Source organism: Glycine soja, chromosome 18, assembly GCF_004193775.1.
Source record: "Glycine soja cultivar W05 chromosome 18, ASM419377v2, whole genome shotgun sequence".
Classification (NCBI taxonomy): Eukaryota; Viridiplantae; Streptophyta; class Magnoliopsida; order Fabales; family Fabaceae; genus Glycine; species Glycine soja.
This window is the reverse complement of record NC_041019.1, coordinates 14,408,497-14,427,890: the sequence shown is the minus strand read 5'-3', so window position 1 is coordinate 14,427,890 and position 19,394 is coordinate 14,408,497. Positions and strand designations below refer to the sequence as shown.

The window sequence follows — 19,394 nt, the reverse complement described above, 5'->3', positions numbered from 1 at the left end:
CATTTGGGGTAGAAAAAAATTTTCCATATTGTGACAACTGGCATAAGGTCTCCCAAACTCCAAAAATTAGCCGTTTACTAAGTTTTTTTTTTATTTTTCAAGTATTATTGTCCTATTTTTCTAAACTTTGCTTAGGTAGTTTTCATAGTTAGACTTTGAATTTTTGTTTGAATTTTTTTGTTCTATCTTTTCATGATTTTAGGGTGTTCCTCACAAAATTTCAGCTCATTTTGATATCGTTTGAGTATAGTTGTAGTTTTACCCCCTTGTTAGGTGCTTGTTAAGAAACACATTATTTGTTGCATATAGTGCATGACTAGGGGCAATCCAGGTGATTTATAACCCTTTGATCCTAAAATAGATAGAACCTTTCATAGATTAGTTAGACATAGTGTGCATCCTGGTCATTCTGTGCATTTTGAGCATTCTGTTTAAGGTGATTCTGAGTATTCTGATTTTGAGCATTCCACTACTAATTTTCATACTGAGAGCATGGAACAACCTCCACCTCAAGAGGAATCTTAGGCAGATGGCTGCACCTGATTTCAGTTATGAAAGTTTGTGCATTCAATATCCTGATGAGGGTGTTCCATATGTTCTCAAGACTGGACTAATACATTTGTTGCCCAAGTTTCGTGGTCTTGCAGGTGAAGATCCTCATAAGCATCTTAAGGAGTTCCATATTGTTTGTTCCACCATGAAGCCCCGTGATGTCCAAGAAGATCATATCTTTCTAAAGGCTTTTCCTCATTCTCTGGAGGGAGTGGCAAAAGATTGGCTATACTACCTTTCTCTCAGGTCCATTTTCAGCTGGGATGACCTCAAGAGGGTGTTCTTGGAGAAATTCTTTCCTGCATCTAGGACCACTGCCATCAGAAAAGACATTTCAGGCATTAGGCAACTTAATGGAGAAAGCTTGTATGAGTACTGGGAAAGATTCAAGAAATTGTGTGCAAGCTGTCCTCACCACCAGATTTCTAAGCAACTCCTTCTTCAATATTTCTATGAGGGACTTAGCAACATGGAGAGGAGTATGATTGATGCTACCAATGGTGGAGCTCTTGGTGATATGACCCCTGTTGAGACTAGGAATTTGATTGAGAAGATGGCTTCCAACTCCCAACAATTCAGTGCAAGAAATGATGTTATTGTTCTTAGAGGAGTCCATGAGGTGGCCACAGATTCATTTTCATCTACTGAAAATAAAAAGCTTGAAGGAAAACTTGATGCCTTGGTCAACCTAGTAACTCAGCTTGCCATGAATCAGAAATCTACACCTGTTGCAAGAGACTGTGGTCTATGTTCTTCTGCTAATCACCATAAAGATCTTAGTCCTTCTTTGTAGCAATTTGGAGTTAATGAGCAACCTGAAGCCTATGCTGCAAACATTAATAATAGACCTCCTCAGCAGCAAAACCAATAACAAAAAAATAATTATGACCTTTCAAGCAATAGATACAATCCAGGTTGGAGGAATCATCCAAATCTGAGATGGGCAAGTCCTCCACAACAACAACAGCATGTCCCTTCTTTTCAAAATGTTGCTGGTCCAAGCAAGCCATATGTTCCTCCTCCAATACAACAGCAGTCACAAAAAAGACAACAAGCAACTGAGGCTCCTCCTCAACCTTCCTTAGAAGAGTTAGTGAGGCAAATAACCATCCAGAATATGCAATCTCAGCAAGAGACAAGAGCCTCCATTTAGAGTCTGACAAATCAGATGGGGCAGATGGCTACTCAGTTGAACCAAGCTCAGTCCCAAAATTCTGACAATCACAAACTGTTCAGAATCCGAAAAATGTGAGTGCCATCACCTTAAGGTCTGGCAACCAAATTCAAGTTCCTCCACCAGTAGCAGCACCTGCACCTGAACCTGTCAAGCTTCCTTCTACACCTGAAAAAGAGGATGAGATAGTTGCACAAAAGAGAAAGCTTCTTAACAAAAATTTTCATGCAGGTGGACCTTTTTCTAGTAATTCTGACTTACAACAGCCTCTTATCCCTCTTCCATTCCCACCTAGAGCAATTCCAAACAAAAAGATGGAAGAAGCGGAAAAGGAGATCTTGGAGACCTTCAGAAAAGTAGAGGTGAACATACCTCTGCTAGATGCCATCAAGCAGATTCCAAGATATGCCAAGTTTCTAAAGGAGCTGTGCACCCACAAAAGGAAGTTCAAGGGCAATGAAAGGATTAACATGGGCAGAAACGTGTCAGCATTGATAGGTAAATCTGTTCCTCACATTCCTGAGAAATGTAAGGACCTAGGTACTTTCTGTATACCTTGCATTATTGGAAACAATAATTTTGAGAATGCCATGCTAGATCTAGGAGCATCAGTTAGTGTCATGCCTCTGTCCATTTTAAATTCTTTATCTCTTGGACTTTTGTAATCTATAGATGTGGTGATTCATTTGGCAAATAGAAGTGTTGCTTACCCCGCAGGTTTCATAGAGGATGTGCTGGTTCGGGTTGGTGAACTTATTTTTCCTGTTTATTTTTATGTTCTTAATATGGAAGAGGGATTTTCCCATGGTTCAGTTCCAATTATTTTAGGCAGGCCATTTATGAAAACAGCCCGAACCAAGATAGATGTTTATGCTGGCACATTGTCTATGGAATTTGGTGATATTGTTGTTCATTTTAACATTCTTGATGCCATGAAACATCCATCTGAGGATCATTCTGTTTTTCGTGCTGAGATAATTGATTAGATTGTTGATGATTATATGTTTGATTTTGACAATGTTCTTCATGGTAGGAAACATCCATTTTTATCTGATTTGCATACTTGTCATTCCTTATGCATTGAATATGAATCTGAGTTTGAATTTGATCCTGTGTCTGACTTTTATGCTGAGAGTGAATTTGAATTTAAGTCTGGTGCTCTTGATGTCGATTTTTTAGAGTTAGAATGCACTAACCATGTTGCAGGAAGTACATATACTTCTGACTTGCTTTATGAGGTACAGGCTGAGGAACCTTCTTCTTCTCCTACCCTGGTTCCTCCCACTGTTCAGCCACCATCCACACCAAAGTTGAAGCCCTTACCAGCAACTCTAAAATATGCTTACTTGGAGGACAAGGAAAAATTTCTAGTGATCATCTCTGCCTCCCTTGCTGCTGAGCAAGAAGAGAAGTTGTTGCTAGTTCTCAAGAAGCATAAGAAAGCCATTGGATGGACTTTAGCAGACATTCCTGGTATTAGCCCATCTACTTGCATGCATAGGATACTTTTAGAGGATGGAGCTAAGCCAGTGAGGCAGCCACAGTGGCGACTCAACCCCATCATTCTAGATGTGGTGAAAAAGGAAGTGACCAAGCTCTTACAAGCTGGAATCATCTACCCCATTTCTGACAGCCAGTGGGTGGGTCCAGTCCAAGTGGTTCCTAAGAAGACAGGTCTCACAGTGATCAAGAATGAAAAGGATGAGCTTATCCCTACAAAAGTGCAGAATAGCTGGCGAGTCTGCATTGATTATAGGAGGCTGAATTAGGTAACCAGAAAAGATCATTTTCCCCTGCCTTTCATTGATCAAATGCTTGAGCGCTTGGCAGGTAAGTCTCATTACTATTTTCTTGATGGTTTTTCTGGTTATTTACAAATTCATATTGCTCCTGAGGATCAAGAAAAGACCACATTCTCCTATCCCTTTGGCACTTTTTCCTATAGGAGGATGCCCTTTGGCCTATGCAACGCCCCTGGTACCTTCCAGCGGTGTATGCTTATCATTTTCAGTGATTTTTTAGAGACTTGCATAGAGGTGTTTATGAATGATTTTACTGTTTATGGATCCTCTTTTGATGCATGTTTGGATAGTCTGGATAGAGTTCTTAATAGATGCATTGAAACTAACCTTGTGCTTAATTTTGAAAAATGTCATTTCATGGTAGAACAAGGTATAGTTTTAGGGCATATCATTTTGAATAGGGGCATAGAGGTAGACCCTGCAAAAATAGATATTATTTCACAATTGCCTTACCCCTCTTGCGTGCGAAAGGTTCATTCTTTTCTTGGTCATGCAGGGTTTTATAGCCGTTTTATCAAGGATTTTAGCAAAGTGGCCCTTCCACTATCCAATCTGCTACAAAAGGAGGTGGAGTTTGATTTTGATGACCAATGCAAAGAGGCTTTTGATTGCCTCAAGCGTGCGATGACTACCACCCCTATCATTCAGGCACCTGATTGGACAACCCCATTTGAGCTAATGTGCGATGCATCCAATTACGCATTGGGGGTTGTCCTTGCTCAAAAGATTGATAAGCTGCCTCGGGTGATCTACTACGCTTCCAGAACTTTGGATGCTGCTCAAGCAAATTACACTACCACAGAGAAGGAGCTATTAGTGATAGTTTTTGCTCTTGAAAAAATTTGTTCATATTTGCTTGGTATTCGTGTTATTGTTTATACTGATCATGCAGCTCTAACGTACCTATTGAAGAAGGCTGAATCAAAGCCTAGATTGATAGGTGGATGCTTTGGCTTCAAGAGTTTGATTTGGAGATCCATGATCGGAGTGGTGCGCAGAACCTTGTGGCTGACCATCTGAATAGGATTGAGTGTGTGTCTGAGGACTCGCCCATTCGGGATGATTTTCTGAATGACCATTTGTACATTCTGTATAGTATTTTGGATTCCTTCCCCACTCCCTGGTTTGCTAATATTATGAATTATTTGGTTGCTTCTGTTTTTCCTCCCCTAGCATCTAAAGCTCAAAATGATAAAATTAAGAGCGATGCTAAGCATTATATTTGGGATGACCCCTATTTTGTGGAAGTTGTGTAGTGACCAGGTTATTAAGAGATGCATTCCAGACCACGAGATTGACTCGGTCCTGCAATTCTATCATTCTTCCGCACCAGGTGGCCAACTTGGCATACAGAGGACAGCTCGCAAGGTGCTTGACTGCAGTTTCTATTGGCCCACCATCTTCAAGGATGCGTGGAGAATCTGTAGCACTTGTGAGCCTTGTCAGAGAGCAGGCGACTCACCTTTATGGAGACAGCAAATGCCTCAACAACCCATGTTATTCTGTGAGGTGTTTGATGTCTGGGGTATAGATTTTATGGGGCCTTTCCTTATCTCTTTTGGTTTTGTTTATAATTTCCTTGTTGTTGATTATGTTTCAAAATGGGTGGAAGCCAAACCCACCAGAACTAATGATGCTAAGGTCGTTGTGGATTTTGTTAGATCTAATCTATTTTGCAGGTTTGGAGTCCCAAGAGCCATCGTTAGTGATCAAGGCACCCATTTTTGTAACAGATCCATGTATGCCTTGCTCAAAAAGTATGGGATCGTGCACAAAATTTCCACACCATACCACCCCCAAATTAATGGGCAGGCTGAGATTTCAAACAATGAGATAAAAAGGATCTTGGAAAAGATTGTGCAGCCGAACAGAAAGGATTGGAGCACCAGGCTAGATAATGCTCTTTGGGCGCATAGGACTGCCTACAAAGCACCCATAGGAATGCCTCCTTATCGGGTTGTCTTTGGCAAGGCATGTCATCTTCCTGTAGAGATAGAGCACAAAGCCTATTGGGATGTAAAGACCTGCAACTTCTCTATTGATCAGGCTGGAGAGGAAAGGAAGTTGCAACTAAGTGAGCTAGATGAGATCCGGTTAGAAGCCTATGAGAATTCCAAATTCTACAAGGAGAAGACCAAGAAGTTCCATGACAGCTTGATAGCTAAGAAGGACTTTGTGGTTGGACAAAAAGTTTTATTGTATAACTTTAGGCCCAGACTCATGAGTGGTAAGTTGAGGTCAAAGTGGATTGGTCCTTTTGTGGTGACTAATGTTTTTCCTTATGGTACAGTTGAGATCAAAAGTGAATCCACAGATAAGAGCTTCAAGGTTAATGGACACCGGCTGAAACCATTCCTCACAAATCCCTACTTAGTGGATGTAGTGGTGGAGGAGACCTCCTTACTTCACCCTACTTCTCTTCCACCATGACTTAGGGAGTTTTCTTTTTCTGTCTCCTTCTTTACTTTTATTGCACTTGTCCAAATTTATTGATTGTTTTGATTGTTCTTGATCTTATGATTGTGCTACATTGAGGACAATGTGTTGTTTAAGTGTGGGGGGGGGGCAGATTGTTCTTTAATTTTGTTGGGTATTCTAGTTTAATTTTATTAGGTTTTTCTAGGTTAATTTTGTTATTTTGGTTTTATGTTTTGTGTACAACATTGCATGTTTCTCTTTGAATTTTGGGTTATGTACAGGTAATGGGTAATTGTTTTTGAAATAGGAGTTTCTTGGCATTTTGTGAATTGAAACCCTTATTTTTCTCTACATGTCAAGTTAGTTTTGAAAGTTCGAATTGAAAGTGATAGATTTACCCTTGGTGAGAATTTGAGCCATCATCATCTATTTTATTCGGTGTGTTTTGCCCCATTGATTGCTTGCACAATAGCCCTGGCTTGACTCTTGTTGATACTTCTTGCTTCACATGCATGTTGGGAGATGATTTAGGCATTTTGTTCTTATAAGCCTCTAGCCAAATGAGCCTACCTTGAATTAATTCCTTTGATAGCCCCTTTGTGCCTATGTTCCCCTTTCTTTGTTTTGAAGCTCATTACAAGCCTTAAGTGAAAAACCATGATTTCACCCTACCCTTAAGGAATTTTGGAGCTTTGGAATTGTTTTGGGAATAAGTGTGAGGAGGGATATGTTTCGTTGGATGATATGTTTTTGTTGGCCATGCATAATGATGTATTTTGGCCATGCTTGATGTATATACATATATTGCCTAATTGTTGCTTTATTTTTCAAATGCTTTCAATTGCTACTGTTCACGTTAAAAAAAATAGAAAAAGAATGAAGTTGAATAAATGAGGTCTTGGTTTGAGGACTTGGTTGATTTTGTTTTGGGTTTACTTTTTAAAGCTTAATTTGTAATTTTGGTTTTGGGGTTTACTACTTTTTCTTACTTCCCACTTATTCCCCATTGCTCCTCTATTCCTTTGGGTTTTAGCTACTATCCCATACTTTCCTCTACCTTGTCCTTGTCCCCGTTACAACCTTAAAAGACCTTTTGATCCTCATGTACATGTGTTTCTGATGTGGTTGTCAATTTTAGAGTCTTGCCAAGTCTATGTGGTGTTTGTTTTCATGGGTGCTTTGAGAGTAAACAGTAGCCTAAACACTTGAGAGATAGAGTGCATATCTTGTGAGGCTTTATCACTTTTCATTCTAGAGCTGATTGACTATCTTGCCATGTTTGAGATGCTTGGATGATTTTCATGACGGTCTTGATTCTTTAACTCGTTACGTGTTGGATGTTACCCATTCTTTTCATTCCTTGAGATTCATTGAGAAATATGTAATTGTTTTTGTGTCTGTTTGTTTCTCTTTAATGCCTCTGGATTTGTTCCTTGCTTTGCTTTTTGATTTTTCCGAGGAGTGTAAAAGGCTAAGTGTGGGGGGATTTAATGTGTCATTATTTTCTCCTATTTCTTAACCCTTTTTGTCACCATTTTAATTACTGATTAGCCTTAATTGTCAAATTAATTATGCAGTTTTATCATTTGGGCCTACTGGACTAATTTTGTGTTTTTAATTTAATTTCAGGATAATTATAAGTAATTGCGCTTGAATCTGAAATTGGGCTTGGACTTGAAAAAATTAGACAATTTTATTTTATCAAATCTTATCTTATCCAAATTTTATCTCATCTAGATATTATTTCATCCAATCTTATCTAATCTTATCTAGATTTTATTTCATCCAGATTTTATTTTATCAAATCTTATCTTATCTTGTCCAAATTTTATTTTATTTATGGGCTTGGACTTAAAACAGATTTGTAAGCTTTGGGGCTGAGAACCTATATAACAGCACCAAGGTTTTAGTTTCAGAAGTTTTTTTTTCGTTTGGAGAGGAGAATAATTTTAGGTTTTGCAATTCCAGTTTTACTGTTCATGCATACTATTCACGTAACAATAAAATTTGTTTTCTGCTTCAAGCTGCAATTTTGTTTTCTGCTTCAATATGCAATTTCGTTTTCTACTGATTAATGGAAGGCTAAGTCTCCAACGTTGTTTTTTCTTGAGGATCAAGCACAACTCTGTTTGAGGTTTTATTATTACTATTGAATTCTGATCAGTTTTTCCTCTTCACCAATTACTCTGTATTTGTTGCTATTAATCCGTGCATGCTTAGTGCTTGACTAATTGTCTATGCGCTTAATTTACGTTCATGCTTAATGATCAATTTCGTTCATGATTAATTGGTGTATGTGTTGCTTAATCACATAATGACAACCTTATGTTAAATTTCGCTTAGTAATTTAATTTAGGGTTGGAGTAAGTGGTTGAACTGATAAAGGATAAATTCTCGTAACCTAGGATAAGAGACTTGCTTGTGAATCAAGGGGAAACAATATGTTTTAATTCTGTTATTTTCTAATTAAAATTTGCTCGCTGTTTAAATTACAAAAACAAACAACCCCTCCCCCCCCCCCAATTCGTTACTGTTTTATTACTATTTGTTATGAACGTTTGGTTGACCATTGCTCGTTGGGAGAAGACCTAGGATTACTTCCTAGATACTACATTTTTAATGTTTATTTGATTCGGGTACGGCCTCGATCACATACTCAAATTGAAAATCAGCAAGGAACCAAGTTGAAGGTCTTAAGGACAGACAATGGGCTTGAATTTGTTTCAGATCAATACAATACTTTCTACACACATCATGGAATCAAGAGGCACAAAACAGCTGTTGGTACTCCTCAACAAAATGGCCTTGAATATAAAACACCAATGGAGGTTTGGAGTGGAAGTCCAGCAGATTACTCTAACCTAAGGGTGTTTGGAGCCTTGGCATTTGCACATGTCAAGAAGGACAAGTTGGAAGCTCGAGATATAAAATGTTTATTCCTCGGGTATGCTGAAGGAGTCAAGGGGTACAGGCTGTGGAGGTTGGACCCAAAACCTTCCAAGCTCATCATCAGTAGAGATGTGAAATTTGATGAGACAAAGATGGGAATGTATTCTGAAAACTCAGAATGTGGGAAGGAGAAAACTCACATTGAGGTGGGGCCTTCTACTGATAAAGTGCAGGAAAGTTCTCAGATAAATCCAATTACTGACTTAGATAATACACCAGAGGAAACTAGACACTCAGTTTCAAATTTAAGGGGATCAGAACATGCCATTAATGATTACCAGCTTGTTCATGATAGGGAAAGGAAAGTTCTTAAACCAAATAGAAAGCTTGCTCAAGCTAACCTCATCTGCTATGCTTTAACTGTAGCTGAAGAGATTGAAGGATCGGCAGAACCAAGGAATTTCAGGGAGGCACATGAAAGTGATGAAAGGTAGCTTTGGCATCGTGCCATGGAAGAAGAACTTGAGGCACTCAAGAAGAACAATACCTGGAGGCTTGTGGAATTACCTAAGGGACAAAAGGTAGTTGGTTTCAAGTGGATCTTCAAAAAGAAAGGTGAAATTCCCGAGGTTTAGAAGGCAAGGTTCAAGGCAAGGTCGATGGCTAAAGGATTTACTCAGATTGAAGGTGTGGATTACAATGATATATTTTCACCTGTGGTAAAGCATTACTCTGTCAGAATCTTGATGTCAATTGTCAACCAATATAATTTACACCTAGAACAATTAGATCTCAAGACAACCTTCTTGCATGGTGACTTAAAGGAAACCATTTACATGAGGCAACTAGAAGGCTTTGCTTTGGATGATATGGTATGCCTCCTGCAAAAATCCTTACATGGCTTGAAAAAAAGCTCGAGGCAGTGGTATAAGAAATTTGATGATTTCTTGATAAAGATGGAGTTCAAGAGATGCAACTATGATAGTTGTGTTTATGTTTTGCACCAAAAGGATTGTCTATATCTTCTTCTGTATGTAGATGATATTTTGGTGGCTAGCTGCAACAAATGTATGATCAATGACCTAAAGTCGAAGCTGAACTCAGAATTTGAGATGAAGGATCTTGGGGAAGCTAGATGGATCCTTGGTGTTGATATTAAAAGAGATCGATTGAAAAGAACTCTGCTCTTATCCCAACAAGCCTATATGCAAAAGGTAGTGAAGAGGTTTAGGATGCATCAGTCCAAACCTATGGGCACACCTTTGGGGCAACACATGAAGCTCTCGAAGAGCTAAGGTCCAATATCAGATGATGATAGGAAGAAGATGGATGCAGTTCCCTATACTAGTGGGCTTGGAAGCATCATGTATGGAATGGTCTGTACAAGACTAGACTTGGCTCATGCTGTGAGTGTTGTCAGTAGCTTCATGGTGGAACCTGGTCAAGCACACTGGGAGGCTTTAAAGCGGATGTTGAGATATATAAATGGAACTCTGGACTCATGCTTACTTTATTAGAGGAACCCTCAAGGTGGAGCAGTGATCGAAGGGTTTGTGGATGGAGATTTTGCAGGGTGCTTGAATACAAGGAAATCATTGTCAGGATATGTGTTTACCTTGTTTGGAACTGCAGTCAACTGGAAATCAAACCTCCAATCAGTTGTAGCTCTATCTACCATTGAAGTTGAGTATAATGCCTTAGTTGAAGGAGTGAAGGAGGGTCTATGGCTAAAAGAGATGTTGCATGAATTGGGAATTGAACAAGAGACTGTTCAGATACATTGTGATAGCCAAAGTGCTATTCATTTGGCCAATCATCAAATGTACCATGCAAAGACTAAGCATATTGATGTAAAGTGTTACTTCATTTATGAAGTGGTGGAATCAGGAGCAATCAAACTAGTGAAGACTACATCTGAAGACAATCCAGTTGATATGTTGACTAAATCCCTCCCAAGGGATAAATTTGAGAAGTGCTTAAGCTTGGTAGGATTTTTCTGAGATTAGTGCTATTAGAATTGTAGAGTTAAGGTGGAGAATGTAGTAACTATTGACTTTATATTTAGTGTAACCGCTTTTAACCTTTCCGTTGTAACCACTTTTTAACGATTGTGGCTTTTGTAACTTTGGGGTTACTATTGTATAAATAACCCCTTGTTGTTGCCATGTGGAGAATATATTGATTACTTAGAAGAATAACAATATCATTCTCTGTGTATATGTGAATCTATCTTTCTCTTTAGTTTGATCTTGTTTTGCTATATCCTTGCAATACGAACCAATATGATATTCTGACGCTCCTCATGGGTAATATTCCTGCTGAAAAATATTTCAAATTTGGCCAAGTTAATAGCTTGGCCCAGTGTAGCCTTATGCACTTCTAAGATATTTCACATACATCACTCTCTTTGGCAGAAGCACGAAAGAAGAGGAATCAATCATCCGCGAATAGTAAGTGCAAAACATTTGGAGCATATATACAAATCTTCACCCCATGGTGGTCCCCTGTAGCCAAGGCTCGCTTAATGAGTGTTATAAATCCTTCAGAATAGATAATAAACAGATAAGAGGATAATGGATCCCTCTATTAAGTATGCAACCGAAGTAAGACACATTTATCCACTTGATCCATGTCTACGAGAAGCCCATCTTCGTCATAGTGGCGGCAAGATATCCCCAATCAACCCTGTCGTACGCCTTACTGGAGTCTATCTTAAAGGCCAATTCTTTTTTCTTGCCTTTTGTTTTGCATTTCAAATAATGAACAACCTTTGTGGCTACCAGAATATTGTTCGATATGGAACGATTTGGAATAAATGCAGCTTGCTCTTCTGAGATACAATTATGGAGCACCCTTATTAGCCTATTAGCAAAATCCTTTGACTATATCTTGTAAGCTACATTGCAAAGAAATATAGGCTTGAGATCACGCATCAAATCGGGATCATCACACTTCAGAATCAAAATGATGTTTGTGTTGTTGATACTGCTAGGGAGTGAACCGGCTTCCTACCAATTGTAGCATTGTTGGTAAATATCGTTACCATAGATTTCCCAAAACTTCTTACAAAAGTTTGGGTTCAGGCCATATGGGCTTGACGCTTTATCGTTGTCCATATGAAACACTACCTCTATAAACTCCTCTAAACTAAACATTGCAGTAAGTTTCTCATTATCTTCATCTAAAATGCAACAATTTATCACCTCCAACATTAGCTCATAAACCTTATTCGAGACAGTAAACAAATCAGTAAAATATTTTTTGCTACCTCATAAATACCATCTTGATCATGAACCTCAACCTCATTGTCTCCTTGGAGCTTCTTTAATGTGTTTCTTCCTTTCCGCCGTGATGTCGTGGCCTGAAAGTTCTAGTATTTAAGTTCCCCTTAAGCCAATGATTTTTTGCCCTTTGCTGCCAGAACTTCTCCTCCTACACGAGAAGTGTGCCTAGACTCTCTTGTAGAGCCTTCATCTCCTTTATCGAGCTTGCATCGTATCTATGCCTCAACTATTCCATCCTCCCCTTATACCTCTTTATTGTCCTACAATATTTGATAGGAACAAGCTTGTTCTAGATTTTGAGGACCAGAGCCTCCTAGAGAAGAAGGAGAGGAATTAGAGATAAGTTGTATTTTTCATTGATCTGCAGGTTATTACATAGCTATATTTATAGAGTAAATTTCCTAACAGAATTGTGATTTTGTTGCTAGGAAAGATTACAAGCAAAAACGAAAAGATCACAGGCAAAACGGTTTTGGTATTACTATCCCCTGATTCCAGACAACAATCATCTGCAAATTTTCCCTTAGCCAACTCAACAAGATCGTCACATGTAGTCCTGCAGGTATGAGGGCTTTATGATTATTCTTTTTGCGTTGTTTTCTAGTTGCACCCCATTGTTAATGTCTTTACTAGGCTCACTACTAGTTGCTTCTTGCACCCCTGTTTCCCTATCATTCCACGGCCCTTGCAAATGCACCTTGTCCACAAGGTGATAATCCCGACACAATTGGGGCCAGCTTTCCCACGAGGTCTCATCAGGGGAGAGGCCAGACCATTGGACTAAAACTTCCCAGTGAGAATCCACCCCAGATGAAGCTTGACAATAGTCAAGGATTGCTAATGGAGATATAAGGGGCTGATTATGAACAATTTGGTCTGGCAGAGGAGTTGTGTCTGTTGTCTCTGACGACCCCTTAAACGGCTTCAGAAGAGAACAGTGGAATACTGGATGAACACTGGTGCCCTCTGGAAGTTTCAAACGATAGGCAACGGGCCCCACGCGGTCCAGAACCTGAAATGGGCCATAGAAGCGCTTGGACAATTTTCCATAAGAGTCTTGTTGTTGTTTGGTTGATGTTTGTCAGCGTGGTCATAACTTGACCATTACCCAATCACCAATATGTAGACCACCTCCCGACACTTCTGGTCAGCATATTTCTTCATAAGACCTTGTGCCTTAATGAGCTTCTTGCGGATGAGCAGGAAAGCTTCCTCGCAATTAGTTAGCATCTCATCAACAACATCCACCTTGGAATTTCCGGTGAGGTACTTCGGAAAGTTAAAAGGTTTCCACCCAAAGGTAACCTCGTAAGGTGTGGACCCTGTCGTAGCATTCCACGCCGTGTTGTGAGACCATTCAATCCACAATAATAGCTTACCCCAGGAACTCGGCTGCCAATGAACAAAGGGTTGAAGGTATTGTTCAATTACCTTATTAAGAACTTCTATCTGCCTATCACTTTGTGGGTGGTATGCTAAGCTTATGCAAAGCTGCGTTCCACTGAGACAGAATAATTCTTTCCAAAACCGGCTAATAAAAAGGGGATCACGGTCGGAGACCATGCTTCATGGTAGCCCATGGATTTTTCCGACAATATTCATGAATAAGCAGGCGATAGCATGGGCTGTGTGAGAAGAGGGAAGCATACCCAAATGGATACCCTTAGAAAAGTGATCCACAACTACGAGAATAATAGTGTTTCCCTAAAAAGGAGGCAAGACCATAATGAAATCTAGGGATAGATCCTCCTATGGCCGATGCGAAACCGGAAGAGGGCAAAGTAACCCTGCCACCCTCTTTGTCTCATACTTGGTGTGCTGACAATCAAGGAAACTCTCGACAAACTTAGTAACATCATCTTGCAACCCTTCCCTAAAGAAATTATCCATCAGACGAGCTATGGTTTTCGTAGTGCCTAGATGACCTCTTGTCGGTGTGGCATGGTAATCTAGAAGGAGTGTCGTGATCAAGGGCAATTGCGGCGGCAGCCAAATACGACCCTTGCGGAGTATCAGGCCATTGGCTATGGTGAACTCAGGGTACTTGGCCAGAAACGATTGAATTGCCTGAATTCGGTCTTGATAGTTCTGATTTTGAGCCAATTGAGCTCACAATTCCTCCATAAAAGTTAAACAGGGCACTAATAAGATGAACAACAGAGAGGATGCATGTTCTGGTAATTGCGATAACGCATCTGCTGCTTGATTCATGGCACCTGAATGAAATTGGATTTGGTAATCGTACCCCATCAGTCGAGCAAGGTACATGTGCTACTCTGGGGTTTGAAAGAATTGCATGAGCAGCCCCTTCAGACTGCGGTGATCTGTAAGAATGGTAAAGTGGTGGCTGAGAAGATATTGCCGCCACTTCTTGACCGTCGCCGTGACTGCAAACATTTCTCTGACATAAGTGGTGGACCGTTGAAGCTTGGGCGGCAATGGCTTACTAAAATATGCGATGGGATGGCCTTACTGGGAAAGGATTGCACCCATGCCTACACCAGAAGCGTTTGTCTCAACTGTGAATGGTAACTAGAAGTCCAGTAATGCAAGGATCGAAGCTTTGGACAGAGCTTGCTTCAAACGGTCGAATGCTATCTAAGCTGGAATGGTCCATCTAAAAGGATCCATTGTGGTTGCTGCCACCAACGGAGCGGCAATCGTGGCATAACCCTTGATAAACCTTCAATAGAATCTCGTGAGGCCCAAAAAGCTTCGTAAAGCTTTAATGGATTGTGGTACCGGCCATTGGTGTACCGCCTCCACCTTTGTGGAAACTGGTTCCACCCCCTTTTGCGAAACCACGTGTCCAAGGTATTCCACCTGTTGCTATGCGAATGAGCATTTAGAAAATTTAAGGACAAATTGATTGTCCAAAAGGACCTGAAAGGCTTGCTCCACGTGTGTCACATGTTCCTCGAAGGTCATGCTATAAATCAAAATATCGTCGAAGAAGACGATAATAAAGCGATGGAGGAACGGCCTGAAAATCATATTCATAGTCGCCTGGAAGGATGAAGGAGCATTGCACAAGCCAAAAGGCATAACCTTGAATTCATAGTGCCCATGGTGCATCCGAAATGCTGTTTTGGCAATGTCTGGCGAATGCATCCGAATTTGGTGGTAGCCTTGCAATAAATCCAATTTCGAAAACCAGCAAGCATTGCCCAATTCATCAAGAAGCTCGTCGATGGTGGGGATAGGAAACCGGTCACAGATGGTCACCGCATTAAGTGCCCTATAGTCCACACAAAATTGCCAAGAGCCATCCTGCTTCCTGACGAGCAGCACTGGTGATGAGAAAGGGCTTGTACTCGGACGAATAAGCCCCTTTTGCAACATTGATTCCACCTGAAGCTCAATTTTCCACTTTTAGTAATGGGGGTACCGATAAGGACGCACATTCACCGGTGCGACTAGCAGAATTAAGTGGATGTGGTGGTCAGTCACCCTCTCCGGCGGCAATAAGGATGGTGGTTGGAATAAGGCACCAAAGTGATCCACTAAAGCTTGGATACGAGGAGGAAGAGGTATACTGGAGTCCGAAGACTGGGCCTCTGCTAACACCACAATATGATAGAAGGAGCTAGTATCTGATTTACGAGTTAAGCGGCGAAACTGGGGTGGGGTCAACATAGTCAACATGGGCTTCGTATCTCCGTGAAGTTCTATGAGTTGGCCATCATAGAAGAACTTCATACTCATAGTACTATAGTCAGTGAGCACCGACCCAAGCAATTTTAGCCATTGTACACCGAGAATGATGTTCGTGCCAGCAATGGGCAGCACATACAGGTCCACCACACAAGTAAAGTGCTGGATGGTGAGAGAAATGTCCGCGCAATAGCGAGTGCAAACTAAGTGTTGGCCATTTCCAACCATAACTCGCAGTGGGCTTGTATCCCAAGTCTGCAATCCAAGTTGGGCCACCAATTCCTCTTGGATGAAGTTGTGGGTGCTCCCACCATCCACAAGGACAACCATAAAGTGGCCGACGACCATGCCGATCAAACGGAGTGTTTCCGAGGCCAACTATACCGCTAAGGAATTAAAACTAATTTAGGCCAAAACTGAGACATGGATATCGGGTGGTTCTGGGCCCGGGTCAAGTCCTTCTATATTAGGGTCAATAGCTTCGTCCTTTTCCGTGACTAAGAAGAAAACCCTAGAGGCACAACGGTGGCCTCTATGGTACTTCTCGTCGCAATTGAAGCACAGGCCTCGTTCGCGACGAGAGATAATCTCCTCTGGCGACATGTGCTTCAAGGTGGGCGGTGGACGGGGTGGAGGCAAGCGTGGAATCGGAGGAGAGAGCAACGCAAGCGAGGGAGTTGGGCGTGGTTGTGGCACGGGCAAGATCGGAGGAGCACGGTTGCGGAAGGGGGGTCGTGTGTCCAGGAGCTTTTCTTCCTGGAGACGAGCAAGCCCGACAGCCTGCACCAAGGTCAGGGGTTGCAATGTCTGTACTTTGCAGCAGATGTCGAGCGTGAGCCCCAAAATGAAGCAGCTCATAAGAAATTGAGGAGTTAGCCCAACTATTCGATTGGCTAAGTCCTCAAAGTCTGAAAGATACTGAGCAACGGTGTCGGTCTGCTGTAGCTTGAAGAGGGTTCCAGTGGGTTGTCGTAGTAGGAAGACGTGAAGCAGGTTTGGAGTGCCTGGATGAAAGCAGGCCAAAAAGTGAACTGGCCATTGTTGGCCATCCACTGGAACCACGCGAGGGCGCGGCCATCCATGTAGAATGAAATGATGGTAAGTCGATCTTGTACTAGTATGGCATGGTATTGGAAATATTGATTGATTTTAAGCACCCACCCAAAAGGGTAGTGCCATCAAATCATGGGATGTCGAGTTTCATTCTGTTTTGTGTTGCGGGAATAGGGAAGAAGGTGGGAGTGGGTGGAGTTGCAGTGGAGGATGAGAAAGGGGATGAGGCAAGGTGGAGCATAAGGGCATCAAACTTCTAGGCCATTGTATGGACTGTCTCGCCAAGGGAGGCATGGAGGTTAGTGAGTTTGAGGATGGCAGCTTCGAGGTTATTAGAGGAACCGGCGGTGGAGGGAGGATCAGACATGGCAACAAGAGCACCAAATGATAGGAAAAAGCTTGTTTTGGATTTCGAGGACCAGAGCCTCCTAAAGAAGAAGGAGAGGAATTAGAGATAAGTTGTATTTTTCAACGATCTGCAGGTTATTACATAGCTATATTTATAGAGTAAATTTCCTAACAGAATTGTAATTCTATTGCTAGGAAAGATTACAACCAAAAACGAAAAGATCACAGGAAAAACGGTTTTGGTATTGCTGTCCCCTGATTCAAGACAACAATCATATGCAAATTTTCCCTTGAGCCAACTCAACAAGATCGTCACACGTAGTCCTGCAGGTATGAGGGCTTTATGATTATTCTTTTTGCGCTATTTTCTAGTTGCACCCCATTGTTAATGTCTTTACTAGGCTCACTACTAGTTTCTTCTTGCACCCTTGTTTCCCTATCAATATTCCCCTCTTAAAGATTTGCTACAACACTTTTGCTTCTTGGAGCACTTTTGAATCTTTGCACATGGGTCATGATTTAAACCTTTTGGCCACCCTTTAGACACCATGTCTGAAATGCCCTCCTCCAACATCCATGCATTTTTTAACCTAAATTTATACTTACGATGAGAAGTATAGGCTTTAGAAAGATGAAGCCTGTGACATCCTGGAAATTTCTACCCGGAATTTTTGAAAACGATTTATTTTGAATGATTATATATATATATATATATATATATATATATATATATATATATATATATGTATGTAAGTATTATTCAATGTATATGCATATATGTTCTTGATAGAAGTAGGAATAGTGGGGGCAAGATACGCGGGTTAGGCTAATTAAGGAAGAGAAATCCATAACTGGGAGGTTATGGGTTAATTCTTAATTAATTAGTCTAAAAATCATCGTTTTGCGTGTGACTTAAAATTAAGCAAAACCAACCTCTGAACCACGCTCGGGGTTTTATTCTGAGCGTTTTGATATATATATTGGTTACTTTCGAAAATTGGCCTCGACGGGCGCAGAGAAACGCGAGGGACTGGAACCAGAGAAATGGCACGCAAACCGAGGCAGGATTTTAGCGTTTCAAAGGTCAGATTTTTCTCACTTTCTGTGGCTGTGTATGGGTCACAATCAAAAGAGAAAGTGGACCCTTTTTGCTCCACTCAAATGGAGACATGTGCCATAGCTTAAATAAAATAATAATAAAAGAGGAAAAAGCCTTTTTAAAACTAAAAAGCAACTCTCTCTCTCCTCACTCAGCCCCACATTTTCAGACAGCTCTCTCTCTCCCTCTCCCTCACGTTGCTTTTCTCCTTCTTCTTCCTCCACCATTGAAGCTCCAACACATCTCCAACCTTTGACCATCATTTCTACTCCAAATCGCGAAAGGAGGGCATTTTCGGAGTCGTGAAGCGCATCTCTACGTGTGGGACTTCGAAATTTCAGGTTTGGGTGAACTTCTTTCTCTCTTGATTTCCGTGGGTATGGGGTTTTGGGAGATATGATGGGTAGTTTTGCTAGTTTTCTGCTTCATGATAGTTATTTGTGAAGAAACTTGTTGAAAGCATGTTGAACTTGCCATGTTTGGATGAGTTAAACATACCCATTCTGTTTTAGGGTTTTTATGATGATGCTTGTGATGTTTATGTGCTGAAATTGCTTATGGAAAACTGTTAGAGATGAAGGGTAGAGTTAACCTAGGGTTAGAAGGTAAGAGTATGGTGTTGTGAGTGGAAAAAGAGTGAGACTTTGAGAGTTGGAAGGCCAAATCTGGATTTAGTGGTATTTGGAGGTTAAAGTGAGTTAATCCTAGTTTGAAATGTCATTTAGGACTTATGAGAAGCTTGGGTTGTGCAAGAGAGAAAAACAAATGACCAAAGTGAACAAAGAGCCATTTCTAGGGTAAAATTGGGTGTTGAGGAGTCAAATTTTGATTCGGTGGAATTTTAGGTGTAAATCCAGTTTGAGAAAGTTTAAATTGATGTTATAGACTTGTGTAAGGTGAGAGTTTGCTCCAAATTTACCTCATTCCCAATTTCACTTCTCAAACCTTGAAAATCCATTAAATTGAGGGGTTTTGGATACCTAGATTTTGAGTTGCTTTGGTCTGAAGCTTGTCCTTGGTTTAGACATGATTGGTACATGATTTGGGACTTGTAGGATTCAATTTGGGCAAAATTGGATGAGGGAAAGAGTGGTTTTCGAAATCTGCACTTTATGCAGAAT

General features: G+C 40.8%; 1 non-coding gene across 1 annotated transcript; it reads right to left on the bottom strand.

The window, feature by feature from the left end:
• Positions 1-868: 868 nt before the first annotated feature.
• Positions 869-975, bottom strand: LOC114397844. Its single transcript, XR_003663461.1, has one exon. It is a non-coding gene; the product is annotated as a small nucleolar RNA R71 (small nucleolar RNA).
• Between the last annotated feature and the right edge of the window lie 18,419 nt (positions 976-19,394).